Source organism: Triturus cristatus, chromosome 6 (genome assembly GCF_964204655.1).
Source record: "Triturus cristatus chromosome 6, aTriCri1.1, whole genome shotgun sequence".
Classification (NCBI taxonomy): Eukaryota; Metazoa; Chordata; class Amphibia; order Caudata; family Salamandridae; genus Triturus; species Triturus cristatus.
Genome location: NC_140589.1, coordinates 14,432,077 through 14,457,328, shown reverse-complemented (window position 1 = coordinate 14,457,328; position 25,252 = coordinate 14,432,077). Strand labels below are relative to the sequence as shown.

At 49.6% G+C, this 25,252-nt stretch overlaps 1 long non-coding RNA gene across 1 annotated transcript; it reads right to left on the bottom strand.

The window, feature by feature from the left end:
* Window positions 1-18,172: 18,172 nt before the first annotated feature.
* LOC146813648 (uncharacterized) lies at window positions 18,173-19,876 on the bottom strand. Its single transcript, XR_014962428.1, has 5 exons — window positions 19,785-19,876; window positions 19,581-19,694; window positions 19,095-19,188; window positions 18,904-18,998; window positions 18,173-18,397 (listed from the first exon to the last, which is right to left on the bottom strand). It is a non-coding gene; the product is annotated as an uncharacterized LOC146813648 (long non-coding RNA).
* Window positions 19,877-25,252: the final 5,376 nt, after the last annotated feature.

The following is a 25,252-nucleotide window of genomic DNA, read 5'->3' as shown; positions in this document are numbered from 1 at the left end:
TTTTTATTATGTACCGGGTATATAGCAAATATTGTTGGAAAATGTATACATGGAAAAATCAGTATGAAAGACGCCTATGTATTTCTGAAAAGGAAACAAAATATAGAGTTTAGAAACAGTAGATATTTGCTCATTTCCGAAATTGGGAATACTCATACTAGCATGAGAATTATCGGTCATTTTTCAAAATGACTTCTTTTTTACACAATGTCTTTCATTTGGAAGGTAGAAATGCATAAAAAGTCAATAGGTAATAACATTTGCTTTACAAATCTGAATTACCCTAAGTCTCCCGATAAAAATGGTACCTCACTTGTGTGGGTGGGCCTAGGGCCTGCGACAGGAAACTGCGCACAACGCAACATGGACACACCTCAATCTCACAGTGAAAAATGACCCTTTTTTGGCAAAGTGCCTAGCTGTAGTTTTTGAACCCTAGCTCTGCCGGCACCTAGGAAAAACCTAGCAAACCTATACATTTTTTAAAACTAGACACCCAGGGGAATCCAGGATGAGGTGACTTGACTGCCTCTCACCAGGTTCTATTACCCAGAATACCTTGCAAACCTAAAAAATTGTCCAAAAACCCACATTTTCCGCACATTTCTGTGGTGGAAAGTTCTGGAATCTGCGTGGATCCACAAATTTCCACCCACCCCGCATTCCCCAAAGTCTTCCAAGAAAAATGGTACCTCACTTGTGTGGGTGGGCCTAGTGCCTGCGACAGGAAACTGCACACAACGCAACATGGACACACCTCAATCTCACAGTGAAAAATTACCCTTTTTTGGCAAAGTGCCTAGCTGTAGTTTTTGAACCATAGCTCTGCCGGCACCTAAAGAAACCTAGCAAAACTATACATTTTTGAAAACTAGACAACCCGGGGAAACCAGGATGGGGTGACTTGACTGCCTCTCACCAGGTTCTGTTGCCCAGAATCCCTTGCAAACCTAAAAAATTGTAAAAAAAACCAACATTTTCCTCACATTTCTATGGTGGAAAGTTCTGGAATCTGCGTGGATCCGCAAATTTCCTCACACCCAGCGTTCCCCCAGGTCTCCCGATGAAAATGGTACCTCACTCGCGTGGGTGGGTCAAGTACCCGTGACAGGCAATGGCCCAAAACCTATTGAGGCGACATCAAAATTACCTATCACAAAACAACCTGGTTTTGCAAGGGGTGTCCCATGAGTTTTTGGCCCCGTGCTTGGCGACCATCTAGGGAAACCTACCAAACCCACACATTTCTGAAAACTAGACACCTGGGGGAGTCCAGCATGGTATGGCTTGCGTGGGTACCCTAACGTTTTCCTACCCAGAATCCCCTGGGGGGCAGAAAGTCCACTAGACGCCAGGGTGTTTTTTGGGCAAATTTTAATTAGGGTGGGGGCTGCGGCGGTCCTGGTGGATACAGGGATGTTGTGCCAGATCCTGGGTGCACAGATGCTGCGGTGGTCCTGGTGGATACAGGGATGTTGTTCCAGATCCTGGGTGCACAGATGCTGCGGCGGTCCTGGTGGATACAGGGATGTTGTGCCAGATCCTGGGTGCACAGATGCTGCGGCGGTCCTGGTGGATACAGGGATGTTGCCCCAGATCCTGGGTGCACAGATGGAAAAAGCCTGCTGTTTTTTCAATTGTATGCGCCTTAATCTTCTAGTATTCTGTATTATAGCTAACACTGATGTGTATTGTAAATCAGTATGAGCTAAACTAGAATGTTAGTTCTGTATTCTGGTTGTTCCTAGTGATAGAATGTGGACACTTGAATGTAGTCAGTCAGTGGCGAGCCTGAGCTGGCTTGACGGCGGCTGCGCTGATGAGGCTGAAGTGTAAACCATCTTGCTTAATAAAGCATCCTGACTTCGTACCTCCTGCTGCCTCCTACTTCATTTCAATTACTGGAGAGACAAGTCAGTTGTCACGTGACCCGTGAACATGGACTATTTTGTAATTTTATATTCTGGTCTATAAAACCAGGTACAAGAAAGGTCTTTGTATAGCGTGCATCCTGAAATGAACTATTTCAAAGCGTGCTGAAATGTGACGATCAAGAAAAAAGTGTCACAGCGAAGTAAAGTAATTCCCTAGGATCACACAGTTGGGTTAAGTTGGGAGGCCGCCTGGCAGTGGCGGTCCCTCATCAGAGGCATCAGGGTGCAGCCCTGCCACCTTCGAGGTGCAAGATAATGTTGTGTGCTGTTTGAAAGCACAGCCCTCTGTGGATGGATGTCTGGATTGTGCCCCAAAAAACTCCTGGCCTCTGGTGAACTTTTTGCCCCCCCCCCCCAGGGGGGCAGATTGGGGCTACTGGCCCATCTGCCCCCCAGGGGGGGCAGGAAGGCTGTAATTTTTGCGGGGGAGGGGGTGGCGGCATGGGCATGCCCATTTTGGGAGCCCCAACCTTAATTCAAATTTTCCCCAAAAAAATCCCTGGCGTCTAGTGGGGATTTTGCCCCCCACAGCGGGGCAGATTGGGGGCTAATGCCCCCATCTGCCCCGGGGGGGCAGAAAGTCCACTAGACACCAGGGAGTTTTTGGGGCAAATTTTAATTAGGGTGGGGGCTGCCCAGAACAGGCATGCCAATGCCCACACCCTAATTAAAATTTGCCCCAAAAAATCTCTGGCATCTAGTGGTTTTTTTTGCCCCCGTGGGGGGGGGGCAGATTGGGGGCTACTGCCCCACCTGCCCCCCAGGGGGAGCAGAAAGTCCACTAAATGCCAGGGAGTTTTTTGGGCAAATTTTAATTAGGGTGGGGGCTATGGTGCCAATGCCCCCACCCTAATTAAAATTTGCCCAAAAAATCCCTGCCGTCTACTGGGCTTTTTGCCCCGGGGGGCAGAAAGGCTGTCATTTTTGTGGGGGGGTTGGGGGCATGCACATGCCCATATTGTGCAGCCCCCACCACAAATTATATTAAAAAAAAGAAATCCCTGGCGTATAGTGGGTTTATTGCCCCCCCGGGTTGGCAGATTAGGGGCTACTGCCCCCAACTGCCCCTAGGGGGGCAGAAAGGCTGTAAATTTGCGAGGGTGGGGGCATGGACATGCCCTTTATGGGAAGCCCCCACCCTAATCAATTTTAAGCCCCAAACAAAAATCCCTGGTGTCTAGTGGGCTTTTTGCCCCCCCGGGGGGGCAAAAAGTCTAAATCTCACCAAATATATTTGGGGGGAGCAAAAGCCCTTGCCCATGGGGCCGCTCCCCCCTCCCTGGTGTGTAGTGGGTGGATCCCTGCTTGGGGGGATCCACTGGGGAGGGGGACCATTGGAAAGATTCTCCCCTTTCCAACGATACCTCTCCCGTCTTTCTACGTGCCCGGGGGACTGAGATAGCCCTCTGAGCACATAGAAAGTGAAACTGAAATGAGCCTAAAGGCTCATTTCAGTTTCAGTTTCTGTGCAATGACGACAACGCGAAGTGCGCGATAATCGTCATTGCACAGAAAGCAGGGAGGGGGCCTGGGGAGCTGGGGAAGCTCTTCCCCAGCTCCCGAGGCTTTGGGGAGATAAGGAAATCCCTCTGCTGTCTGCAGCAGTGGGATTTGCTTCCCCTGTCCTCACGACGGAATGGTTCTGTCATGAGCACAGGGGCACCGATGCTCATGACGGAACCACTCCGTCATGAGCATCGAAGGGGTTAAGAGTGATCTGGCGAGGTGATGATAATAATTATTTACTTTTTAGAATGGTGAAAGCACACCCGTTATTTATCAACACCTGTTTGTCACCAATCGATCATAACCCGAGGTAATTGATGCTTTTGATCAAGTTTGTGGGGGTATTAAACAAATGATTTCTAGGCCCATAGTGGAATCTCACCAGGGACCAAGATGGTTCAACAGTGCATGCTCCCTAGCAAATAGAGAGCTTCTCAAGGCACTCACAATGAATCCGAGAGACCCAGCTCTTGTTAAGTTTCTGAGGCAACAATATAAGTATACAACCAGGCTACGAAAAGATGAGATTTTAAATGAGCGATGGGATAATCTTGCATGTGTTGCCAGTCTTAATAATGGGAATGGCTTCTGTGCATTCCTTACAGATATGAGAATTCATGGGCCTTACACTAACCCCCATAAGCTGTGATATAACAAGTGAAGCATGGGTAGCCCACTTTTCTAAGATCTACTCAGTCCCATTATTAAATGAGGACCTATATAATCATAAATTAGCTTCTAGGATTCAGATATCCGAGTCAGAAGTAGAGGATGCCACCCATCAAAGTCTGGCCAATAAAGCTCCTGGTGCCGATGGGCTTCCCATCGACCTCATCATACACAAATCAGAGTTCTGGGCCCCTTTTTTATTAAATGTTTTTAATAACTTAACCAATGCTTCAATTCCAAGCACATGGTCTACCAGCATTATCGTTCCAATTTTTAAAAAAGGTGTCCGATTCAATCCAAGCTGCTATAGACCGATCCTGATTGATAATACTTTTCAAATCCTCGGGAGGATCCTATTTAACAAGATCAGGTCTTGGACTGAGGAGGAACACATTTTACATTTTTGCCAGTTAGATTTTAGAAGCAAAATAGGCAAGTGGAACAGAGTCTAAACCTCAACTTGATTATTGGCAAATACACCATAGCCCGGAAATCTACTATTTATTTGGCTATTATGGATCTTACCTCAGCCTTTGATTTTGTTAGCAGGTCACGCTTTTTAGCTTATTTACATAGGGACCTGAAAGCCCAGGTGAGGATTGGTAAGGGCGGAGAGGTTTCAAATGACATCAATATTGGTAGAGGGGTCAGGCAGGGGTGTGTACCAGGCCCTCTCCTATTTATTTTATACATTAATGATTTACACAATTCACTGATCACACTTACTTATGATGTTCCTAGAATTAACGGTAATATACTCCCCGCCCTACTGTATGGGGATGGTGCGGTCCTAATGGGCCGCACACCCAATGCACTACGCACTTTAGTCCGGGGTTTTGTGGATTTTGTGGCTGGTCTAGATCTCTGCACTAATTTAAAAAAATCTTTTTTAATGTCCTGTGGTCCAAAAAGCATCTTATTAACACAATCTCCATAGGCCCGAATGTTTACATCGCACTTGCTCTTTTCCCTATTCAGGGCTGGTATTCGCAGCCAGTGGCTCTTGGGTTAAGCATGAGGCACACAGTAGGAGCAAGTTTTCAAAAGCCATTAATTCAATCCTTTGTCTTACACAACAAAAAAAGGCTGAGGTGGTTTTATCCATCACCAAAATGTTCAAATTACAGTGTATCCCCACTGCAAGAGAGATGTAGTAATTGATTGCCTTAAATGCGAAAAGGGCAAGGACATACCTTGGCTTGCCGCTGTAAGGGAGAGCTTAAACAGCACGAATCTTGAACATATCTTTTTAAATCCAACTGTTATGGAGGGCACAAACAAAAAATCCCTCCAGGAGGCTTTATATGAACAATATAGTAATGCAAGATATGAAAAGGAGATTCTAAAATCCTCAGTTGCAAAGTATATGTCCTTAGAGGATGCATCTTGTTCGATATCATGCATGCCATCTAGTTATCTTTTAAAGACCATAGGTCGTTGGAAAAGAGGTTTGCTTGTCCGCCTAAGGGGAGGTACCCTGATATTTTCGTTTTGTTTTCCCTTGGGGTTTAATGCCAACCTTGATCAAATCCCTTGCCCATGTGACGTTCGCAGTAGTCAATCAATGTTAAATTTTTTATTCTTTTGTAAGTTTTATCAAAAATATACATAATGGTTTTTGATTAAAGTTTTTAAGAAAACTGCCATCATTGATTATAAAGTAGCCTACAGGAAAATTCTTTAGTTGGAGGGCGAGGAACTCGTTTTTGTGTGGGATCCTTTTTGAAAGCGGCTGTCCGTTCACGCGCCTCAATGAGCACCCACTGAGGGCTGTTTCTATTGTGTTTCAATTTATCATTTGTGATTTTTGGTAAAACGTTTGGACTCTTGTGCTTATTTTCTCATTCCTGTACCCGTTCTGATGGCCTTTATGCTTACCTTATATGTTGTTCCCTTGGAATTATTTTAGGTTGCTGATTGTATTTCACCTGATTGCATTTTACAAACCCTTGTATTATTATGCTGATATTTGATCTGTGCTTACAGGTCTCTAACAGGAAACTGTTTTTATGATGTCGTATTTTTCATCTCTGTGTATATTACTATAGTTCTATGTATTTTATTGCTGGTATTTTGATCTGTTCTTTTTAGATATATATTTTTATCCGAATAAAGATAATTGAATTGAATTGAAATTTGAATGATGTACAGTCCAATAGTGTACAGTGGAATAGTGTAGAGTGGAGTGGCGTAGAGTGCAATGATGTACAGTCTAGTGGTGTACAGTGGAGTGACGTAAAGTGGAGTGGCCTACAGTGGTGTGGAGTGATATGCAGTGGAGTAATGTAAAGTAGAGTGGCGTAGAGTGGAATGACTTACAGTGGAATAGTGTACAGTGGAGTAGTGTAGAGTGAAGTGCTGCACAGTTGAGCGGCGTAGACTGGAGTGTCAAACAGTAGAGTGGCGCAGAGTGCAGTAGCGTAGAGTTGAATTGCGTAGAATGGAGTGGGGTACACAACAATGGGGTGGAGTTTAATAGCGTGCAGTGGAGTGGCGTAGACAGCAGTGGCGTAGAGTGGATTAGCACTGAACTTAATGGTGTAGAGAGGAGTGGTGCAGAGTGGAGCGGCATACAGTGGAGTCGCGTAGAGTGGAGTAGTTTACAGTGTAATAGCATTGACTGGAATGGCGCACTGTGGAGTGGCGTACAGAGGAGTGGCATGCAGTGTAAAAGCATAAAGTGGAGTTCTGGAGAGTGTAGTGGCATATACTGGAATAGTGTGTACTGGAGTGGTGTAAAGTGGAATAGTGTAGCATGGAGTGATGTAGAGTGGAGTGTTGTACAGTGGAATGGAGTACATTGAAGAGGCATACAGTGCAGTGCCATAGAGTGGAATGGGGTACACTGTGATACTGTACAATAGAGTCTTGTAGAGTTGAGTGGTGTATACTGAAGTGATGCACAGTGGAGTGGCATATAGTGGAATAGCGTTCAGTGCAGTGGTGTACACAGGAGTGGCTTAGAGTGCAGTGTCATAGAGTGGAATAGTGTAGAATGTATTGTCGTAGTGTGGAGTTGCGAACAATGGAATTGAGTACAGTGTAGTAACGTACACTGCAGTGTCACAGAATGGAGTAGTGTAGAGTGTAATAGCATAAAATGGAGTGGTTTAGAGTGTAGTGGTGTAGAGTGGAGTGTGGTAGAGTGGAATGGCATACAGTGCATTAGCATAGAGTGGACTGGCGTATAGCGTAGTGACATAAAGTGGAGTGACGTTGAGTGTAATAGCGTAGAGTGGAGTGGCACACAGTGGATTAGCGTAGAGTGGAGTGGCATTTAGTGTAGTCACATAAAGTGGAGTGACGTCGAGTGTAATAGCTTTGAGTGGAGTGGCCTGGACTGGAGTGGCACAGAGTAGAGAGTCATAGAGTGGAGTGTGGTACTTGAAACAGACAAAGCGTGAAAGTGAGAGAACTGATGTATAGGAATATAGATTTTGAGGTGTAAATGATAATTTTTGGTAGTTAGTGTAAATAGTGTAAGTAGTATTAAAATTAGAAGTGTTAAAATAATTAGCAATATATTGTGTCACAGAATACCGCAGTAGCTTCATGGTATCCCAAAGTACATGCCGATAAGAAGGCAGTATCTGATTGGGTAATGGCATTCTTTACAAAATGTAATAGGCAGCCACATAGTTTTCAGCTCACTTTCGCTGCGTTCAGGGTTAGGGCCTTATACCTAGATAGGATTATGTTTTTTGTTGTTCCTTACCTATTACCACTTTATATAAGTGACAATAGTTAGAAACATGTATTTATAAGTTTCTATATTTCCAGCAGTTATGGGAGAACTGCACTTTTTAAAAATAATTCTTGTAAGTAGTGCTGTAATTTTTCGGTGTTATCCCGGTACTCTGTAGGATTTTCTGTGAAAATACACTGTAGTACACTATGATTGTAAAATATAGGGCCCGATTCCGATCTCGTTCGAAAAGCATACTGACCAAATCGGTTCCGGAATGCTTTCGTACGACTCGAATCGGGGGAGTGCGACCGAACGAGTACGATGCATCCGTATGTATCCGGATGCGATTCGGTCGGACTCCCATGTTCCGAACATGAACACAGGCTCCAAGTGAAGAATGGGGTGAGTGGGGAAAACCTTGCACCCATGGTGCTTGCCACATTGTGCATGGTTGGAAAGGGAGGACCCATGGGTACCCCCACAAGTCCGATTCGGTGGCCCCAGGTGAAGGGGGGCCCCCAAAGACTGATTCCGGCAGCCGCTTTGTTCTAGGCAAACCGATTTGGAAAGGCTGTCCAAATCGGTCATCGAACTCGCTCGTTTGGAAACCAAGTTCATAGTGCTGTATGAATTGGCTCCAGAAAGGCTCGACCTGTCTAAATGCCTTTCAGAACCAATTCGGTCAGCCCGAACATTCGATCGGAAACTAGAGCTCCAGATCAGATTCAGCAAACATGAGTCCAATTCGGAGCCTTTCCGATCGATATCGGAATCGACCCCATAGTGAAGTACTGTGTATTATTATTTTTTTATATGTATTGTTTTAAATTTTGTTTTGTATTAAAAAAATATATATAGGAACTTCTAAATATTTTTCTCCACCGGCTACCACTTTAATAAAGTAGTAATAGATAGAGGAAAGATATCAAACATAATACTTACCTATAGTTAAAGGGGAAATGAAGAACACAGTCAAAGTGTGCCTAAAAACAACATGGCTGCCTTTAACTTGTGTAAAGGCAGTCATTAGCCAATCACATATGCCTTGTCATCACTATGTACCATGGTACTTCTGCGAAATACAGAGTCATTTTGTAAAAGTACTGCAACTACAGATATCACTAAGTAAAAATTCCTTATGACTTATAAAATACTTACTGTACTTATCTGTAGTATCCTAAGGAATCACCTATGCATTATAATGTATAATCCTGCCAAATTTCATGGAAATCTGACTGGGCGTTAGGCCGCTACGCGTGAGTACAAAGTCGATGGAAAAATGCATTGGTGCATTTTGGGACTATCCTTTTATATTTGCTCCCCCTTGACCAATCACTGCAAAACTTTGCATCATCCTCCATTGTAAAAGAAGCAATATGTCTGGAATGTTTTGTGGTGATTCATCAAACGGGCACAAAGTTATTAATGGTGAAAAATTAAAGGAATTCCTATCTCTGGTAACCCTAACTATAACTACTGAGAGGCTACCGCCACTCTGTATAAAACAAAAATATAGAGAGCGCTAGGTGGCGCCTGACCAACATGGCCGCTTCGCGGTGAAGCTCCAGGCGCCGGGACCCCGCTAATCCTCCCTAATCCGTAATCACCCGCCCTGGCCGGCTCCCTCTGGCTGCATTGGAGCCCTGACTCGCCCGGCTCTCCCCTGGCCTGGATCAGGGGCGCGTGTGCCCCCCTCGGAGTTGTAATCGGCGTACTTGGGAGTGCCCGGCGGGAGGCAGCTGCTGTTCCGGTTCCCGGACGCGGGCGCGCGGCTAATCAAGTCCGCGGCGCCCACGAGGTGTCCAGGCCGAGGTGCTCTGGCAGCGGAGCGGAATCGTTTTGGCTGATCCTGTGGCTCCCCCCCCCCATTCTGCCTGATGCCCGCCAGCTGGTGGTGAGGTGGTGTGGGGCTCGCCCTGGGAGGCTGAGCCTGTCCGAGGGACGGGAGGAGAGTGTACTGCTGGCTGGACCCCCGACGTGATGACCTGAGAGGCTGTGGGGGCTGGAGGTGGTAGGGAGGCCCTTTCCATCGGGCCGGGAGTCGGCGGTCAGGGGACGGCTCTCCTCCTCTCCCCCCCACCTACGCTGCTGGACTTGCCCTGATTTTCCGCAGCCTGCCGCGACGCAGAGGTGGGTGTAGCGCCGCCTCGGGGGATCGGGCCGCAGGCCGGCGGTCGAGGGGTGGCTGGCCATCCTTCTTCTTTCTTCCTCCCCCTCCTCCCCCGCGTACAATTCCGGAGCCCTGTGAGACGGAGGTGGCTCTGTCCTCCATTGCCCTTGGGGATCAAGGTTTTGGACTGAGTACGGGATGTGGTTGGCGAGATGCACTGTGGCGCGGATGGGCGCCCTGAGAGCTGGGCTGGTGTAAAGGGACCTGGTCCCGGCTGTGGCGTGTGGCAGAAGGTGGCGCTCCCCCGGGGAAGAATCGGGGCCATCAGCTAGCGCCGGTCCTCGAGAGATTATCGGCTGCCAGATCGGGCAGATAGCGGGGCGATACCCTGTGGGGCTGGCGGAGAGGGGCCTCCTGACCAAGCGGGGCGTCCTGCTGGTGTGTTTTTTCTGCCCGCCACTCGCCTAATGAGTCCTTGCGGAGGTGCTGGTGCTGGCCCCCGTGGCCCTTTGACTGGGTGGGTGCCCCTGTTGTACGAGGGATGGCCATCATGAGTAAAGACAGGGCGTCCAAACCGGCGCCCGCGCCCACCCAGACCGAGATAGATAAATTCACGACCTCCGACAGGGGGCCGAGCCCCGCCGGGGAGGTGGCCCAAACCCCTGGCACGGACCTCGCTGCCATCCTGCAGGCCATCACGGCGTCCCGCTCCTCCCTGGAGGGTATGGTGGGAGAGGTAAAGATTGACGTGGCCCTTATTCGGCAGGACCTGCGTAATGCCACCGCCCGCATCTCTGAAGCAGAGTCTAGAATATCGACATCTGAAGACGACATCCGCCAGTTGCAGGACCAGGTATGTGAACTGACCACTCACTCGACGGAACTGCACCGTCGGGTCGAAGATGCTGAAAACCGTGCCCGCCGTTGTAACCTCCGCCTGGTGGGCTTTCCGGAGGTAGCGGAGGCGGGCAGGGCGGACGACTTCTTGGAGCACTGGTTCAAATCCTGGATGCCGGCAGACAGCCTCTCGGCATGCTTTGTTGTGGAGAGGGCTCATTGTTCCCTGGCTCCCAGACCCCCGGGGCGCCCCCCGTCCCTTTATCCTAAAGATCCTCAATTTCAGAGACAGAGATGCGATCCTACGGGAGGCAAGACGCTCCGAGACTCTCAAGTACCAAAACCACTCTATCATGATATTTCCGGACTACACCCGAGAGGTCCAAGAGCTACGGCGCTCCTACACGGAGGTAAAGCAGAAGATGCGATCCATGGGCCTCCAGTATCAGCTGCAGTTCCCGGCCCGCCTCCGAGTTATTTTCCAGCACAAGACTCTTTTTTTTGACACGCCACGAGCGGCCTGGACCTGGCTGACTGAGGAGTGTCCCTTACACCGTCCTGGACAGAGATCACCGGCGGGCGGGGAGGGCGGGGGACGCCCCGATCTTCAAGATCTCAGCGACGGTGACGCACACTGCCCCGGAGGAGTGCCGGGGAGGAGGTGATGGTCGAGCGCTCCGGGGGGCGGCAGCGCCGAGCGTCCGGGGCGTCCTCTGCCTCCTCGGTGGCGCCTACCAGTCCTGCTGCCGCTGGGCGGCAGATCGTGTCCCCCCAGCGGGCGGGTTCCGAGACCCGGCCTGCCACTCAGGTGGACACTTCGGACCTTTCCCGCAGCCCCACCATTTGACTTCCGTTCATTGTTCATGGTACTCTGTCAGGGGGGGGGAGGCTGGGGCGTGATTTTTCCTAGCTGTAGGACGTGGAGGTCGGGCTCCAGTGCTCTATCGTACTTACTGCTCTTGGCCAGGGCGGACGAATTGGGTTGCTCTGATTTTCGAGGGGTTCCACTGGCACTCAGTCCCGAGCGTTTTAGCTTGGTTGTTGTTACAAACTGTTAGGGCGACAGATGCTTCTGTTTTCGAAGTATAGGGTGGGGGGTGCGGGGTTGGGGTTGGTTTGGGGCTGTTTTTTCCTCCTAGAGAGGTTTTTGTTGACAGAGGATGCATTCCTCGTTGTTGTGATTCTATGGCATCATGTAGCATTTGACCGGCTTTCCTGTCCGATCTCTTCATGTCCCTCCTTTCAAAGAGCTCCCACACTCATGCACCCATCGGCCCGGATACGGGCACGGGGCCCGCTGGCTGGGGACCTCAGACATGCTTCCCGATTTACCCACTGTTTGCATTCGTGGTCACCTCTTCCGGCTCCTGTCAGACATGCCTCCGATTGCCCCTATGGCGGACGCTCCCATGCCTAGGGCCGCCGTGCGCGTGTTGTCCTGGAACGTAAATGGCCTATTGGACCGTTTCAAACATATGGCAGTCCTCAAATCCGCACAGCATGCGGAGATTGATGTGCTCCTCCTTCAAGAGACTCACCTTTTGGGTAATAAATGTTCCTTTCTCGCCCGTTACGGCTACGATAGGGTCTGGCACTCGGGCTTTGCTAGGGGCGTGGCCGGGGGGTGGCTATCCTGCTCAAACGATCCTTCCCCTTTGTGCTGGCCCAGGTACATCTAGACCCCCAGGGGATGGTTGTTGCGGTCTGTGGCACTCTTGAGGGCAGACCGCTCACCCTGCTGTCCTTCTATGCGGCGCCTTCCCTGTTACAGACCGCTCTCTCCTACACTGCAGAACTTCTCCCGAGACTTCCGGCGGGGTCGCTCCTCCTCGGGGGAGATTTTAACGCTGTCTATACGCCCCATTTGGATTCGACAGGCCCGGTTTCCCTTACCTGAACCGCTCGTGCAAAACAACTATCGTGTTGGGCTAAAACCCAGGGCCTATGTGACGTCTGGAGGGTCTGGCACCCACGTGATCGCCAATATACCGACACTTCGGCGGCGCACCATTCTCACGCCCGGATTGACCTCATCTTTGTCCCCTCGACCGAGTGTGCAGGGGTTTGGGACGTCCGCATTCTGCCGCGGGGTCTCTCAGAACACTCGCCAGTGCTTCTCGCTCTTGGTCCGCCTCCCTTTTCCGCCCGTCCGACGTGGCGTTTGAACGCCTGGTTCCTCCAAGACAAAGCCTTTCGGAAGGTGGTGGAACTTGAAATCAGGGAATACTACTTTCACAACGTAGGCTCCGTCTCTTCCTTGGCCGTCCTCTGGGAGGCCGGTAAGGCGACTATTAGAGGGGCAGTCTAAGGGACATCTGCAGCAGCAGCGTCGGCATCAACTCCAGCGGCTCACAGCTTGTGAAGCGCAGGCCCTGGAGCTTGAGCGAGACCAGGAAGCGTTAGGAGACGCCACACGGGCGCGACGGCTGGCCTTTCTCCGAGAGGAGATACACGCGCATTCTTTGGAGGCGGCGAGGACTCTTTGGCGTTCCTCGGTGGCCCGGAGCTACGGATGGGGGGATAAGAATGGTACGCTTCTTCACCGGCTGGCCACCTACCCTCGTACGGGCCGGGTAATTCCTACCATCACGGACTCCGCAGGTGGGTCCCACACGGTTTCGGTGGCAATAGCTCAAACCTTTGCAGATTACTACTCCCAGCTTTACCGGGCGCAAACGCCGGGAATCTCCCTTGCGGAGCTGATGGGGGAGAGTGGGGTGGCCCTCGGGCGGCTGGGGCGGGAGGCTAGTGAGGTCTTGGACCTGCCCATTACCCTGCAGGAGGTGGCAACGGCAATCGGCCACTTGGCGCCGGGGAAAACCCCGGGACCGGACGGTTTCCCACAGGAATACTACACCCATTTCCGTGAGACCCTGGCACCGCGGCTTCTGGACCTCTTCGCAGAGGTGGTGAAGAAGGGTTCATTCCCGCGGGAAACAGATACTGCCACTATAGTCGTCCTTCCAAAGACTCAACCCCCATCACGGTCCTGTTCAGATTATAGGCCGATATCCCTCATCAACAACGAGCTTAAAGTGTACGCTACCATTCTCGCACAACGGCTGCTCTCGCTTCTTGTCTCGCTGGTCCACCCGGACCAATGCGGATTTATGCCGAACCGAGGAACCAGACATTGCCTGCGGCGCTTGCACCTTGCCCTGGCCCACCGAGAGCGCCTTTCTCCTTATCTGGCCCTTCTGCTGGTTGACTTTGAGAAGGCCTTTGACTCGGTGGGGTGGGAATACCTTGGAGCAACCTTGGAGCGAATGTGGTTCGGCCCCCACTTCCGCGCCATGGTTCGGGTTCTGTACGCGGCCCCACGGTCCCGAGTACTGGTTAATGGGACGTTATCCCGTGCGTTTTCCATAGGACGGGGGACTCGGCAGGGCTGCCCGCTCTCGCCCCTCCTCTTCGCCCTGGCGATGGAGCCCCTGGCTGTGTTAATCCGATTGGACCCTGTTCTCCATGGCTGGAACTGGCCGGGTATGGCTCCAGATAAAATTGCTTTATATGCGGACGATGTCCTTCTTTATCTCTCGGATCCGGCGGTCTCGGGTCCGCGGGTGCGCCGGATTCTTCACCGGTTCGAACAGGCCTCTGGTGTCCGTCTGAATTCCGGGAAGTATGTATTGGTTCCGCTACACCCATCGAGGGAGTGTTTTGATTGGCAGTCCGACATCCCCCTCTGGAGACTGTCCTTTAAGTATCTGGGGATCTGGGTTACCCTTCTCCCGGAATTATGCTGGGCTCTTAACGTGGCCTGACCTGGATTACACCGCTCTGGCATGGCACCTGGATGCGGGAAGTATCAGGGCTTGAGGGATTCCGCAACTGGGACCTTCTGGGGATCTCCTGCCTGGGTGATGTCTGGCGGGGGAGCCATATGTGTTCCTTCCAGGAGCTCCAGAGCCTCTTTTCTTTGCCTCCCACTCAATTCTATAAGTATCTTCAGCTGCGCCACGCTCTCCGGTCCCACATTCCTCTGGACTCCAGGCCCCCCGATCACAGCCCGCCTGAGGCTCAGTTGATGCTGGGATGTCTTGGGAGGGGGGGTATATCCCGAATTTATCGGTCCCTGGTTAATAACACCCTGGTGGATTGGGACGGGTTGGAGCAGCGGTGGGAGGCATGGGTGGGTCCTCTAGACGAAATTGACTGGAGGGACGCCCTTATGGCACCCAGGACGATCACCACATCGGCGAGATTGCGACTTATCCAGCTTTATTATCTCCACACGGCATACCTGACCCCGGAGCGTCTGTTTCGGGCGGGCCTGTGTCAAGTGGCTTCATGCGCACGATGCGGGGGGGGAACCGGCAGATTTCTTTCACATGGTCTGTTCCTGCCCTCGCCTGACGAGCTTCTGGACCGAGATCAAAACTGAATTAACTGAAGTCCTGGGGTGGGAGGTTCCCCATGACCCTAGATTAACACTGTTGGGACTAACGGATGGGCTAGACGGTTCCCGTAATGAGAAATACTTCCTAACTACGGCCCTGGTGGTGGCTAAAAGGGATATCGCGGCTACCTGGAAGCAGGCGGACCCGCCCAGTGGGGCTAAATGGAGGAGAGGGGTGGACTAGTGCGCTGCGCAGGAACGGGCTCTGTACGCTGCCCGGGGTTGTCCCAAAAAGTTTCGCAAAATATGGGGAAAATGGCTTGGGGGCTTAGTTTAGAAGGGAGACTACAGTGGGTGGGAATGGAAGGGGGGGTGGGGGAGAAAGATCATGCGACCGATTATCGATGATTATGTGTCAGGTCTTGTTGATGCCGAATTACTCAAATTGTTGTATGTCCTTTTTGATTTTGCTGCTTATGTGAAAAATAAAAATTTGTTTATCAAAAAACAAAACAAAAATATATATAGATAGATAAAGTTGTAGTAAAATTGTTTAAAATAGATATATCATTTTGGCCTCACGGGGGTCGCTCTGGGACATCTACCCCAACCAGCCCCAGAGGTGAGGGTATCCCTAACCTGCCCTATCTTCTTTTAAAACTCTTTTTGCTAGGACAAGGGACTGGGTCCCTAGTCCTGGGATGGCTGCTGACACGTCATTGTGGTCACTATTGTTATCTGACAGACCTTGGATGGAGAGAATTACCCTGTACGGATTTACCAGCAGCATTCCTTTATTAAAACCATAGATGGCATGACTCTGGACATTTTAGGGGATAAGCATTAATGGTCCTGAAACTCTGTCGCTCATTCTGATTCATACTCACTCCCATTGACTGTCACTCACACACAAATGCATTCATACACTCACACTCACTGATTCTCACTGATTCTCACTCAAAAAACACATTTACACACACTCACTCTTTCACAATCACTGACCTTCACTCACAATTACTGGTGTACAGCGGCTCTGGCTATAACTCCTGGGGTACAGCGGCTCTGGCTATAACTCCTGGGGTACAGCGGCTCTGGCTATAACTCCTGGGGTACAGCTGCTCTGGCTATAACTCCTGGGGTACAGCGGCTCTGGCTATAACTCCTGTGGTACAGCGGCTCTGGCTATAACTCCTGGGGTACAGCGGCTCTGGCTATAACTCCTGGGGTACAGCGGCTCTGGCTATAACTCCTGGGGTACAGCTGCTCTGGCTAAAACTCCTGGGGTACAGCTGCTCTGGCTATAACTCCTGGGGTACAGCGGCTCTGGCTATAACTCCTGGGGTACAGCTGCTCTGGCTATAACTCCTGGGGTACAGCGGCTCTGGCTATAACTCCTGGGGTACAGCGGCTCTGGCTATAACTCCTGGGGTACAGCTGCTCTGCTTTAACAAATACGTTTCAGTAGGCTCCTCGTACCTCTGGGCACTGGTGCAACTGCACCTTCTACACCATAAATAGTGGAACACCTGGCTCACACAAACACCCTCTCACAATCCCCCATACATACACGCACACACCAAACAAAAAAAAACACATAAAACTTACCTCAACAGAAGCTTTCCGACAGGGAACCCACAAAGGTCCCACAAGGGTTGGGACTGCTGCCTTCCCTCATTGGCTGACCTTGGCAAGGCAGCAGTCCCAATCTTGTCAGAGAGTAGGATTGGATCAGTGAGACTTCTGACCCCACCCCACTCTGCGAGGAGGCGTCACTGATTGACACTTCAAGACTTAAATCTGAAGCAACCAGGTCTGAGGCAATGGGTGCCGCTACCCCTCATCATGAGTGGGAGGGCCTCGAGGCACCTTTGTCAGACTGATGAGGTCACACCCACAGGGCTGCGAAATCCTCAGCCTGGCAAAGTTCAGCTCAGGCAGCCAGGAGCCGGATGTCTAGCTCCTGGCTGCCTGACCTGAACCCGATGAGTGTCTGTCAGGCTGAAGTTCTGCCCGACAGACACTCTCTTTTGTGTGGAATAAGGTGGGGCGTAGCGTTTTTCTCATAAGTCAAAGTTCTTGTAAACCAAGGGATTTGATGTTGACGTTTTGACTCAATACTACTTACAGGGTCTCATCAGTACAAGTCATCTGACTATCACAAGACCAAATGGCTTACTGAATCTAGCACCCAATTTAATCCAAAATTCACATATTGAACCCTTGCCAGTAAAGTATATCAAATTCATTAGAAAACACAACTCGAGCTCAAATTTCAGGGTACAGACCAGAGGCCTCCCTTCTCCGCTGCGCCTCATCTAATGATGTGCGCCCCGACAGCCACATTTTAGCAGATATACTGTACTGCCCGAGGCGCGCGCTATCTGTCTGCTGAATTAAATGGATCATCCCCGTCTGAGGGGACGTAGTTGAACTACTCCGCTCAGACATGCACAATCCAGACATCCATCCACAGAGGGCTGAGCTTTTAAACAGCACACAACATTATCTTGCACCTCGAAGGTGGCAGGGCTGCACCCTGATGCCCCTGATGAGGAACCGCCACTGCCAGGCGGCCTCCCAACTTAACCCAACAGTGTGATCCTAGTGAATTACTTTACTTCGCTGTGACACTTTTTTCTTGATCGTCACATTTCAGCACGCTTTGATATAGTTCATTTCAGGATGTGCGCAACACAAAGACCTTTCTTGTACCTGGTTTTATAGACCAGAATGTAAAATTACAAAATAGTCCATGTTCACGGGTCACGTGACAAATGACTTGTCTCTCTAGTAATTGCCGTAGTCAAAAAGAAAGATCTCCCTTGGATCTATGAATATCAACCGTCATTCAAACATACAAATATCACATTAACAGGATGAGATATGGCATCAACGAAGCAAACCAATTACTTGATAGCAAATTTATTTCAAAATAAACAAAAAATGCTGTACACATACATAAAATAGGTAAGCACTTTACCAAATATTAAAACAAAAGTTAAAACTTTCTTAGAATTGGTACGCAAGAAGTGAAATGAATCACCATCAATATACATACACATACATAAAATTGGGAAAAGAAAGAGAACAGGACAAATAATCCTACTCTGACATAGGAAATCGTTAACTAACAAACAAATCAGTTCTGACCACAATATAATTCAACCACAATATATATGGCACAAAACCATTGTAGTTACAAATTGAGAGCGATTTCCTTATATTAGAGCATCGACGCGTTTCGGTAGGCCACTGTTAACAGCCAACACCTTCCTCAGGATTAGTTGCAGATCCCAATTGTAAAAGATTAAAATCTGAAACAAATGTACAACAAAATAATATAAGTGATTCCACATATGCTTTACCTCAAACAGTATTTGGTATACTTCGATGACCCTAACTCATCCCTAGTTCTTACACAAATACAACACACACGCTTTATCATACCATCACTTGTAAATGCTAATATTGTTTGACAGAGTAAGATTTAAAAAAACATTTTTTTACAGTACTCTGAAGATGCCTAAATAGAGAGGTCCATTGACGATATATTGACATAAGGATACTCAAACAAGCTATCCTCACTAGACTAGTGAGTTGGGGCAATTATTATTTATTAAACCGTATTTATTTTAGATATCCGACTAACAGTTTTTTTTTTAAAAAGTCAATGAATCACGATCCTTCTTGTCCAGACAGAGTCCACTACTCAGCACCTACGTTTCATCAGGGATCTGTTTAGGTAACAAGAGGAAAGGCTAGTGTCTTCAAGCAATAGTAACATTAATTCTTTGTTTTATGGGCATACTATAAATTTTACCTTATATATTCTTTAAGTTTGTTTATCGTGGTCATTTACACGTATATTGTTTCATAGGTATCCCCATAGGAGTAGAGATCGTGCGAGTACGTTACCTAATATGAATTAAAAAATGAGTTTTATTCGTATTGCATCACAAAAAACTAAGAATCTAGATTGATTAGTCATGATGCAGAGAAATTCATATTTACCAAATACTTATGCTTGGTACAGACGGATCTTACATCTTTTTCCGCTGTGTGTGTCTCAGTTTAGGGACTTGCCATTTATTTTTCCAGAAGATCTCTGAAACAAAGCAAATGCTTGTGTAAACAATGTTAACCCACACTAGTTTGATCTTCTATGTTCAACTCCACGTATCGTAAATATAAAAAAACACCTAGCAAGCATTATTGAAAGCATTGTCCTTGGAACGCTATATTCTGTCGATAAAAGTTTGTATTCATAGGTATTTCCCACTACATGTACGCCAAACTGTTTAAACATGTGAGTGCACTGATATTCTCTAATTAGAGAATATACTCAGATCAACACGCAACCCACAGAATATCTGCAGAAACTATACTAGTCTCCAGTAAATCACATTACTACAACACACAAGAACCGATATGGTGTTAACCACAGAGGTTTTAAAATCTAACATAGGGGACAACCCTCAAACAACTTAATCTCCTCACCCGATATATTGCAGAAGTCTGAATAAATCACCGTTTTTCCTTCAGCAAGGTTCCTATAGGTAGCTTGAAGTCGGTAGAAGTAAGACTGTCCCAAATCTGGGATCAGGTAACTCCCTGCAAGAAAGAGATCGCAGACATCAATATGATGGTGCATCTCTATTAAATCCACCAGCAGTTTCCTAAATGGTTTCCCAATTCACATACCTTATTTGGGTCGGGTAGTTTCCGCAAACTGGATTCCTTAGATTCAAATGAACAAGGAACCCATACACCAAGTCCATTTAAATACCGGCCAGCGTCCTCAAAACCGGACGAAAAAAAGTCCTTCCGGGTTAGAACGTTAGCACTAGGTACGACTATATTGATATAACGCGCGAATAATCCGCCATCTTGGAAGTGTTTTTAGAGGAGTTTAGAGCGCACACAGAAACTCTTATTTATCTATGACGTCTTATTTTCGAACCTCACCACCATTGTGTATGTACCCGAACACAAACCTATTAAAATATAATGTGGTAACGAATCATGCGGTATGTCAAACCTTCCGGATCTAAGAAATGACACAAAATCCGACTACTTAGAAACACCATATCAATAGACTCAACAAACATAGCGATATTTCAATGGTTATTAAGATGCACGCTATACTATTAAAATATCGGATCCACAACACATCTTTCCATGTAGCCTTGAAATATACTATTTCTCAATGTCAGGCTGTGTTGACACAGGCGGATCTATAGATCAAGCACCCATTAGCATGTGGTATCTAATTGTCAAATGATGCCTTAGTGCAGACAGTCCCTGATAAACTCAAATGACGAACTGGTATAATTACTCACATAGGCCCTCATAGCTAGGGCCCAACTCCCACTGACCAGTTACCTGGACTGCCATCAAACCTATGAATGAAAATTCTTCGATACAAGAATCAATCACTCATGTCCTTTATAGTGAGTATTTCCGAGTGATTGATTCTTGTATCGAAGAATTTTCATTCATAGGTTTGATGGCAGTCCAAAATGGCCCGTTTACACATGCAACTTCCCACCAATCAAAAACAGGTGGTAACAGGACCCAACCTATAAAAAGAGGCCCAAAATGCATCAGAGAACTTTAAATAATGACTGCCCTGTATGGACGCGGATCTTGGCAGAACAGCAGAAAGGGTGGAGATAGGAGTGGATTTCAGGCTGACCATGTTTGAAAAGAGAGAGGAAGAAATGTATTGGCAGTACAGGCTGAGAAGCAATGTGATCCTGGAGCTAGTAATAGCCACCCTGAAGCCACGCCTTGAGAGCAGTACGCTGCGCAGCAATGCTAACCCCACTCATGTCCGCGTGTTCTGCTCCCTCCACCTATTGACCAGTGGTAGCTACCAAAATGTCATTGCAGTGCCCGAAGGGGTGTCTCAGAGTGCGCTATCACATTTTTTCCGTAATTTTCTCATCGCCATGATCCACCACATACTCCAACACATCTACTTGCCCACAGATGATGCTTAAATTCAGAATCAATATACAACAGCCCATTTTTACTGGATAGCTAGATTTCCGCACGTAATTTGGTGCACAGACGGGACCCATGTGCCCATATGTCTCCCATTCCACCTAGAATACATATTCCAGAACTGCAAAAACACCCATTCCCTCAACATTGTCTGTAATGCACACAACATCCTCACGGACACTGTGGCCAAATTTCCAGGGTGCACCCATGACTCTTACCTCTTTCGGCACAGCGGCGTTCACCAGCGGCTAGAGAGAGGAGACTTTGATGAAGGGTACCCGCTTGGTGTTGCAATGTGGTGTACAAATTTAAATGTATCGGTGCAAACATTACTCTCTGTATGTTGTTTCACATTCATCTGGTGTCTCACCCTCATATGTGTTTCAGCAGGTGACAGTGTGCATGCGCTGTTGCCATGGATCCCCACGCTCTACCTGTCATGAGAGATGGGACAACACTGCACACAGGCGCCCCAGGAGTGTGATAGGACACACATTTGGCATCCTGAAAGCACACTTCAGGTACATTCACAAAAGGGGCGGAGCCTTGCAGGATGAGCCTGTGACTGAGTGCACATTCAATGGAACATGTGCAATACATCACAACATTGCCTGCAGGAGAGGGTTACCCATAGAGGCCTCTGATCCTGACTCTAGGGATGACGACCCAGGTCCATTTGCCCGAAACCCACCCGAGCAAAGCAGAGCAGCAGAGAGGAGATGGTGCAGGGACCATATTGCCAGACAATTCTTCACACAGTAAGATGCATCAATTTATACAATACCCTCCAAAAATGACAAAACGAGTAGTAGATGTCACAAATGAGGTCAGAGTACCTAAATAACAACCTGTCCATCATGAGCAACATCACAAATATGTGTGAAACAAAGGGCAGTTCCTCCACTGACAACAATGGTAACATGGGGCAACTGCATGGTCCACCGTCAATGTGCAGTCACTTTCTGCCTCTATGTGTGGCTTGGGAGGATTTTCCCTGTGCCGATGTGTGGTGCCTGTTGCTGCTCCTACGTAGCATGTGTGTCGACTGGAGATCTCACAATCCGGAGCATCTCCATTGCCCCCTCACAAACCTGGAGGTTTGCATTGTCTCGAGAGCAGCAGTCATCTGCTACAGGCCTCTGGACACGTCTCCACTCTAGTGGCCCATTTCCACCTGCAGGGCCAGTCTTCGATGTGAGTGGAGTGTGGTTGCCTGGGCCAGCTTGCCAATCACCCAGGTCATTGCCCCCAGCATGCTTGCCCTGATCCATTCATGGAAGCTCTGCCAGCTTCTCTCCTCCGGCAGCTCTGGGCAGAGTTGGCCAAATGCCCCAATGAGAGCATCAAATGTGCATCCAGCCAAGCCTGGTTGTCTGCCAATTAGAGGGATAGGTTGGTGAAGCCCTGAGCCAGCTTTGTATTTATCACCCTCAGTCATCTTTGCTGCAGGCGCTGAATTTGCAACATGACCTGTTCTATGCCACAGAACTCTGCCTGGTTGCTGGTGAATGCCTGTGAGTGGGCATGAGGCATTGCATGTTGCTGCTTCGCTGAGCGCTGCGTTGGACGCAGCCGCTGGGCCTTGGTGACATGACTGTGTGTCGCTGTGGCTGGCTGCTGGAACGCGGTGGGCTGGACATCGAATGGACTTGGCTGTGACGCTGCCTGCACATCCTGCCCTTCCTCCATCAGCTCGACGTCCTGGAGTTCCCCTGCATCCTCATGTGTCTCGTGTCCTCCCACAGGAGTATCTATGTGACATATCGGGAGATAAGTAAAATGCACGTGTTAGACACTATCTTAGTGGTCGTTCCATGTTATTCTGCACACGTCAGACAGTTACTCCGCTGTTTATGTACCTGACTACATATCTCATAATGCTGGGTGAGTCAGAAAGTGGAGGTAGATGTTGGACCCGGCCTCGTGGCGTGGTCCTTAACCCCCCTGGACTGTGGCCGTTCCCCGCCCCGGCCTTCACGGGCCACCCGTCTGAACTGCTCCAAGGCCCTTCACCTGGAACTGCACGTGGTCGCATGCTCCTCATGGCTCCGCCATCTTGTTGGCATCTACGTCACCCCGTACACCAGCCGGCGCGACCCCGCTCAACCCGGCCTCGACCCCAGCGAAGCCCCGACCTCGAGGCACCACGGACTGGCCAGGGGGTGCCGCAGGAACCATTCATCGCCCCCGGCGGAGGACGGTCTCATTGGGACCCCCAACTGTCCTCCCCTCTCGAGGTGTGATCGCCCTGCAAACTCCCATGGGCCTGGCGCCTCTCCTGCTGGGCGTCTGGCCACCTCCACCCGGCCACTCCGCCCCCTCGGGCGCAAGGGTCCGGACATCAAAGGGCTCCAGACCTATATCTGGGGCGACCCCACCACAGCTCGGCAGTTGTATCCCGGAGTCGAGAGCCCTGCTGATCGAATCGCGGCTGACCCTACGGAGAAGAACTCTTGTCGGAACCATCACGAGCCCTGCTGACTGCGTCGCGGCTCCCTCTTGTGAACCTTTCCTGAACCACCTGGAACATCGGAGCCCTGCAGACGCCGTCGCGGCCCCACCTCGCTGAGACCTTCCTCGGAGCCCTGCTGACGACGTCGCGGCTCGAGCTGAGCAGAAACCATCTTGAGAGCCCTGCTGATTGAATCGCGGCTCTCCACGAACTGTACGCCAGAGCCCTGCTGACGCCGTCGCGGCTCGACCCCGCCGAGATCGGAGGCCCTCCAGCTTGAGGATACGAACTGGGCCCCAGGTACCCTCGTACCACATTCCTGCCAAAGACTGTCCCGCTACCCCTACCCTTCTACAGAGACATTGAGACTTTTGGTGGATCCCTCGATCCCTTCGTGTAAATATTGAACTCGTAACCTTTTATTGATGATAAAGAATTGCTTGTCTTGAGACAACCTCCTTGAGTCCGGTGTGGTGGTGTTACTGTGCTAGTACGTGATAGGAGAAGGATCTCTCAGGAGACTTCTCGGCAGCGCTCGGCTACTTCGTGCAGTGCGAGGGCCCCCCCTTGGTGGTCTCACCGACTCCTCGGGGTCCGCCTTCCAACATTTGGTGGCCAGCGACGGGATCCGAGCCGAACGCGGTACGTACCAGCCAGTACCCACTAGCTACCCATCCAAACGAATAGCATCATGAGCAGCCAGGAAAACAACGCGACAGTGGAGTTCCAGCCCGAACGGCTGGAAGAATATACGCACAAAGAATTAAAACAGTTCTGCAGAGACAAAGGCATTGCAACCACCAGCCTCGGTACCAAGGAAGAGATGCAGAAAGCTCTGAGGACATGGCTGGAGGCCGGGGCAGGCCCCTCCCAGGAAGAAGGGCCCTTGCCCCTGACGGAGACCACAGCAACCGCACTGACCCCGGCAACCGGAGGACGAAAGAGCCTAGAAACCGCCCTCTCCGAAGAAGAAATACGAGAGCGGGAAAAGGTCCGGAGCCACGAGCTAGAGCTCGCCCGACTGCGACTGGACGGCGAACTCCAGCTGGCAGAAAAGAAACTGGCCCTCGAGCAGCTACGCCTTCAAGAAGAGATAGAGGAGAAGAGACGACACCGGGAGTTGGAGGAAAAGAAGCTCACCCTTGAGCACGAGCGCAGCCTCAAGGAGCTCGAGATCAAGGCCAAGAACGGAGGGACCAGCACCCCCAGTACGAGAGACACTCTACCGCCTGCCGAGGCCAAAGTACATATCCCGAAGGAGGTCGTCAAGGAGTATTACAAGAATGACGATATCCAACAATGGTTCAAGGCCTATGAGGTGGCCATGACCTCCCATCGAGTGCCCCGAAAAGACTGGGGCGCAGGCCTGTGGGGGCGATTCCTGAGTGAAGGGCGGGACACGCTGCTCCAGCTACCGGAGGAAGTGATGACCTCCTACGATCACATGAAGGAGGCCCTGCTCACCCGCTACGGGCTAACAGCGGAGATGTACCGCCAGCGGTTCCGAGACTGCAAGAAAATCCCGGGTACCACATGGGTGGAATATGTGGACTTTTTCAGTCGGGCCCTAGAAGGGTGGATCAAAGGCAGCAAAGTAACCACCTACGGGCAGCTGGTCGACCTCATCGTGTGGGAACATCTTTCCAACAATTGCTTCGTGGAGCTGAGACAGCACCTCCTCGACAGCAAAATGACCGACCCGCGGAAACTG